This window comes from Rattus rattus, chromosome X (genome assembly GCF_011064425.1).
Source record: "Rattus rattus isolate New Zealand chromosome X, Rrattus_CSIRO_v1, whole genome shotgun sequence".
NCBI lineage: Eukaryota > Metazoa > Chordata > Mammalia > Rodentia > Muridae > Rattus > Rattus rattus.
Window position 1 is genome coordinate 117,149,116 of NC_046172.1, and position 6,752 is coordinate 117,155,867.

Below are 6,752 nucleotides of genomic sequence, written 5' to 3' on the forward strand. Positions count from 1 at the left end.
CAGTTATGAGAGTCATCACAGGTCACTTCCATCAGCAAAGGTACTATAGGCTCATGAGCCAGAGGAAGCCATTGTTGTTAGTGATGTAGCCGGGAGTGACTCTTTAGACATAAGTTTGATACCGTAAGCGTGAGCCATCAAAGCCAACACTGATATTTTTTGAGACAGGGTTTCTCTGTGTAGCCCTGGCTGACATGGAACTCACTGTATAGAGCAAGCTAATCTCAAACTCAGAAATCCACTGCCTCTGAAATGTTGGGATTAAATGCATGCATAACCACTCTGTGGCACAAACACTGATATATTAAACATGAAACTGTAAAGAATTTTGCTCTGTGAAAGATCATGCCAATAATATCAAAAATAACCTGCGTACTGGGATAAATGATTTAAAACCTCATGTCCAACAAAGGATAATGTCAAAGGTATATAAAAATATTTCAAAATTCGACTTTAAAACTGCATTAAATTACAGGAATATATCAGTGCATACAGTGTTGATCCCAGCACATGGGAAGCAGAGGCAGGCAGATCTCTGTGAATTCAAAACAAGTGTGGTCCACAAAGCAAGTTGCAAGCCAGGCAGGCAGACTACACAGTAAGACGCTGCTTTGGAAGTACAAATCAGAACTATTATAAGATAATACATGCACAGTATGCTAAAGGCTAAAGTGAGAAACAGTGCTCACATGAAATGCTGGCAACAACGCAGAGAAACTGACTTATTCATACATTACTGACTGTAATATAAAATGACATATTCATTTTGGAAAATAATTTAGCCATCCCTTAGAAAATTAAATACACAACTTTGTTCTGTGAAACAGTATCTTGCTATGTAGTCTTGGCTGGCCTCTGCATCCAGAGTGTTGGGATTAAGGGTGCACATCATCACCCTGGGTTTCAATATGCCACTATTTCGATGATTTTGCCATGCATCAGTTTGAGCAAGCTACAGAAGTCAAGGGTCAAACAGTCATCTAAGTAGTAGTGTGACAGTATTTTGTAGATTGATCCATCCACAATTAGCTGATTAAAGTAAAAAGAGTAAAGAAAATGACTTCTCATAAGACAGATGGATCTCACACAACGACTTAGAGAACAAATAAATTGTCCTAGAGAAAGAAGAAATTCTGCCTTAAGTTCACAACATTTTTGCTTATATTATAGGTTTCACCCTGTCAACCCAATAGCTTTCAGGCTTGCCAACCCCATAATCACATAAACCAACTCCCTTAAAACAAATATCCCTGTATATAGTATACATGTTCATATGTATATGGTTATGTATTAGTATGTATTAGTATTTCAATAGCTATACATGCATTAATGTGTGTTTATATATATATGTGTGTGTGTGTGTGTGTGTGTGTGTGTGTGTGTGTGTGCGCACATGTGTGTTCATGTGTGTGTGTTCCATATTCTTCCGGATCTGTTTTCTCTGAACAACCCTATCTGAATCACATTTTAGTACTGAGAGTGGTTCCACTGGAACAGAATTTTAAGGTCAGATGCTCTGTGCTCTTTCTTTTAATCTGATTGCAATGACTCAATTTCCTGAGTAAAAGAAGACCATGACTGTCTGTGATATGATAAGAGATACAGGTAAGTGAAATGTCAGTGTTAGGTAATCGTAGCAAAGTACTTAGGGAAGGTTAAGATTTGAGGTGATCACATACTGGGCATCTTGGAACATTTATTACAACTAGGGAATATGATGAGGCTAGCTAGTTGATCTTAATTGAGCTAGAGAGAATGAGAACAGAAAAAGAGAAACTCTGGTATTCAAATTCCCAGATCCATTGCCACAAAAATGACCAGGAAGCTTCTTTGAATGCTCCAAAGGAAGCCCTTATCTCCTGTAGCCACAGGCTGAAAGCTGAAAGGGTGACTCTTGGTAAGGGACTGCCGGAAAAGGAAAGTTGTTCTGTGACACTGGTGTCAAGACTTAAAGGACCATCCTGGTAAAGCTGGGAGCACTGAGTCTCTAAACTCTACTGAGTCTCCTCAAACCAAAAAAAGTATTTTCGAGTTGGACACGGTGGTGTGGGCCTTTAAACCCATAACTCAGGAGGCAGAGAGAGAGGCAGGCAGATCTCTGTGAGGTTGAGGACAGCTTGGCTGGTCTACTTAGTGTGTTTCAGGACAGCTAGAGCTCTAGAGAGAGACTTTGTCTCCCTAAACAAAACAAAACAAAACAAAATAACAGAAAAGTATCTCGCTACCCGTTTGAGATGAACCCTGAAGACACTTTAGTGCCTGTTAGTCGGTTGCTTTGCAAGACAATGATGATTTCCCTCAGGATCTCCCTAATAAACAACCTTGCTTATTTCTAGACTGAAAAGTAGTCTTAAATTCTAGCAGCCCTCAAAAGGTGAGATAGAAGGACAAAATATGGTACAGTTAAAGATCAGTTTGGTTTCTAACTCCTAAACACACGAATTTAGACACTGCAAGCGGATGTTAAGAGTGTGGGACAGAACCCATGGCTCAGGCGTTAAGAGCACTGGTGGCTCCTCCAGACCAGGTTCTCTGAACTCACTCATGTCCCCTGTGGTTCCCAACCACAGAGAACTCCAGTTTTGTGGGATTTTCTGCCCTCTTCTGGCCTCTCTGGGCAACAGGCATGAATATGGTGGACAAAATCAAACTAATAATTAATTAATTAATTGAAAATAATACTGTGATTAAGATGACATCATTTCCCCTGCACCCCTTTTCCCTCCAAATCATTGCATGTGCCCATCCCTACTTTTCAGTCAATTTTATAGCTTCACTTTCTTTAATTGTTGTTAAAAAATATTTTTTTGAAACAAAAACTTCACAGTTCCAAAAAAATTTTGAAATAACATGGAGGCACATAAAGTTGGGTCAAGTTGAATGTACTGAGATTGGGCCAGGACATCGTAATTTTAAATGTTATGGTAAAACTCAAGGAATTGGAAAGAGCTGGAGATCCTAACTCAGTGAAGCTGTTGCTTAGCATGTGCAAAACTGGGTCCAATGGCCAGGACACCATCTCATTCATTTGCGGAGAGAGGATTACTGCCAAAAAATACTGTAAAAAGTAGATGGGGTGGGGGGTAGAAAGAGTTCTAGCAGGTCACGGAAATGTGAACCAAAGAGAAGCTTGTGTTAAATAGAGTAGAAATGGTTAAATGGCCTTGGTATACTGTATATTAAGGCTTAGGGAGAGGAGAATGGTAAAGATCTACATACCCACGAGGCAGGATTCTTAAATACATCCACCCAGCCTGCCCCCTCTCCCCCAGCCCCCACCCCACCTCATCCCCTCTTGCTAAGCCTTTTAATTCTGTGGTTGTTTCTCTGCAGATCAAAAAGTTCACTGGGAACCGATGTCTGTGAGCCTGTGTACATGAAGCAATGGAGGAATTGGAGAAACTATCAGGGTGGCATGAACCAAATGAAGACATTTTATGACATTGACTTAGTTTTTCATAATGTCCCTTAAAGAGAAATAAAATAAAATAAATTCTCCTCCTCCCCCCCTCCTCCTTTTCTTCTTCCTCTTCCTCTTCCTCTTCCTCTTCCTCCTCCTCCTCTTCTTCTTCTTCTTTTTCTTCTTCTTCTTCTTCTTCTTCTTCTTCTTCTTCTTCTTCTCTCTCTCTCTCTCTCTCTCTCTCTCTCTCTCTCTCTCTCTCTCTCTCTCTCTCTCTGGTTTTTTGAAACAGGGTTTCCATGTGTAACATCCCTCACTGTCCTGGAACTCACTCTGTAGACCACACTGTCCTCGAACTCAGAGACTGCCTCTGCCTCTTACATGCTAGGATTAAAAGTGTTCTACCACCACTGCCTGGTGACTAAATTCTTACTGGGTGTATGTAAGCAAACAAGTTTTAGATAGAATTCATAGACTAATAGTAATCATGAAAATCTCAACCACTTTTGAGATCTGAGCCAGTTTCAAACTTAACGACCTCTTGGATGAAAGGGAAGGCCATACTCCCTTGAGAAAGGATAGGCTTCATTTCCTGCTGCAGTCTCAAGAACATAGTTCTGCCAACCATGTTACCAGATTTCCCGAAAGGGAAGCATGACCTTTTACTAGATGAATGGGCAATGCAGAAAATGTATGGGCATTTGGGGCACTAGTCATTCTTGAATATGAAATGACAGTGCTTACAGGAGATCTAAAGCACCACTGTGATCTACCAATAAGAGTGGAGGGTTATAGAGGTCAGGTGATAATGGAGTTTTAGCTCCATTCTCCCAGTGGGTCCAATAGGTCTCTGAATCCACCCTACAGGTATTCCCCACTTCCCAAATGTTTAGGTGGAATAGATACACTCCTCAGAATTTCCACACCCTTACCTTCACCTGTACAATGAGCACTATTGCAATGGATTAACCCATGTGCAAACCATTAGAACTGACTTTTTGTTGTAAACACTGAAGCAACACCAGGGTTCCATTCCTGAAAGAATTACAGAGATTGGCCCCGCGCTAAGGGTTTGAAGCCTGCAGAGGCAGTGACCCCCACCATCTTTCCATTCGACTTGCCTACTTGGCCTCTGTGGAAGCCAGGCAGATTTTGGAAGATAACAGTAGATCACTGTAAATTTAATAAGGTGGCAATCTCAAGAGTGGCTGCTGTTTCAGAAGTGGTCTGGAAGTGGTTTTGCTGATTTTAACAAGTTGAGATCCCCCTAGAACATGGTGTGCAGCTACGGATCTAGTAAATACCCTCTCCATAATTGTTAGTAATGACTAAAGACTACAAGGAGCAGTTTGCTTCCAGGTGGCAAGACTAACAATTCATAACCACTACCCTATTACAGAGGGTTTTCCTAACTCTCTGGTCCTATGTCATAATTACTTCACAAAATTCATTTTTAATAAAATATTTTATTAATTCTTTGATGTCTTCATACATGCATACAATATATTTTGATCATATTCACTCCCAATTCCTCTCTGAGAGCCACTTCTACTCCCATAACTTTGTGTCCTTTTCTTACTTAATAACCCACACAGATCCAATTTGTGCTGTCCATAGACTCAGGGGTAAAGGGACATCCACTAGAGCTCCTTTGACCTACCAGGGACCACATGCTTAAAGAAAACTGACTCTTCCTCCCCCAGGAGCCATCAGCTGTCCATCGCTCTTCAGGGAGGAGAATGCTCCTCCTCCATGCTGGAATGATGACTGGCTTGATCTCGCACAGGTACTGTGTAGGGACCCATGAGTGCAGCAGGTCTGCCAATGTGCAGAGCCTGCTGTGCCTCAGTACTTCACAACCTCCGCACCACGCAGATCTGAAAGCACCTTTTGATCTAAGGGCACAGCTGATATCTTTATTGAAGTAACCTGCCTTTCTACAGAAACCAGAAACAATACCATACTATGTACTATACTTGGGATTTGGGGAAGAATCTGGGGGAGGAATCTTCCCAACTAAGCCATTAAAGCATCACAGCTAGAGATAGCTCATTTTAGAGTAATCCAGAAAATCTGAATGGACAGTGGATGAGTGAGTGGGTAAAGAAGTTTGGGGTAGAAGCCGAGAAAGCTCACTTCAGAGACAGAAGCATAAAAACGAAAGCTTTATTTTCCACACATCCAGGGATGCGGCCTGAACAGTCTCCAAAGGGAGATTGTACAACACTATTATAGGATGGGGACACAAAGTAAGGGGGATGTGAGTGGGTTGTTGCATTGATCAATCACACTTTGACACAAGGGGTTAAGCAAGGAAGTTACTGTTAATGACTAGGCCTTATCTGGGTCACCTGGTTTCAGGGTCCTTGAGTCAGCTTTTGCAGTCAGGCCCCCTCCTGGACTCTGACCTGAAATCTAGGAAGATAAAGGCACAAAGGAGTGGATAAACAGCACGTAGTCAATTAAGTCAAGCAAGTCTGCACATTCATGGCTTCTGTGCCTTAGTCTAGCTAAGAGGATAGCAGCATCGTCCCTCTTTACATCCTTGATTGGTTAACAGACAAAAATGAAACATCTGAAAAGCAGGATAGAGGAGCGAAGGAGTAGATAAACAGCACATAGTCAATTAAGTCAAGACAGGCAGCACATCCGTGGCTTCTGTGCCTTAGTTTAGATAAGAGGATAGCAGCATCGTCCTTCTTTACATCCCTTTCTGGTCATGAGACATCTGAAGAAGCAGGATAGGAGTTGGGTTCCGGGGCCCGGAAACCTAAACTCAGTTTTGACCCTGTCAGCAAGGTGGAACTTGTTCCAGAGATGACTGAACTCAGGAAACTACCTCCTAACAATGGCACGCAGACATGAAAATGTCATAAGAAAATCTATACATGTACAATTAGTATGTGTTAATTTAAAATGGTGGATGGATAGTATTATATAAATATATTGTATGAAGGTATGAAATTTTCCAAGAATAAATTTTTTTTAAAAAGAAAGAAAGAAAACGGCATGTGTGAGGTTCTAGGTCCAATTCCCAGAAAAGGGGAAAATGACAACAACATGAACACAGAACCCAGAAAACAAACAACTGCCTCCGACCTTGGGGCCAACTTTGAAGCAGAGAAATCTTCCCTCTTAACATATTCTCCAAGGTTTCCAAGCTCTCTCTCTAAACAAATCACACATTTAAAAAAAGTTGGAGCTCCTTCGAATTCTTAAAAGCATAGGTGGGCAGCCTTTAGGATGGAGATCAGTCCAGGGGGACGGGTCCTGCCTCTCTGTGTGCAGTTTTACCATTACCCTTTCTTTCAATTTGGCTCTCAAATCCAAAAGAATCATCAGGCTCCCATAA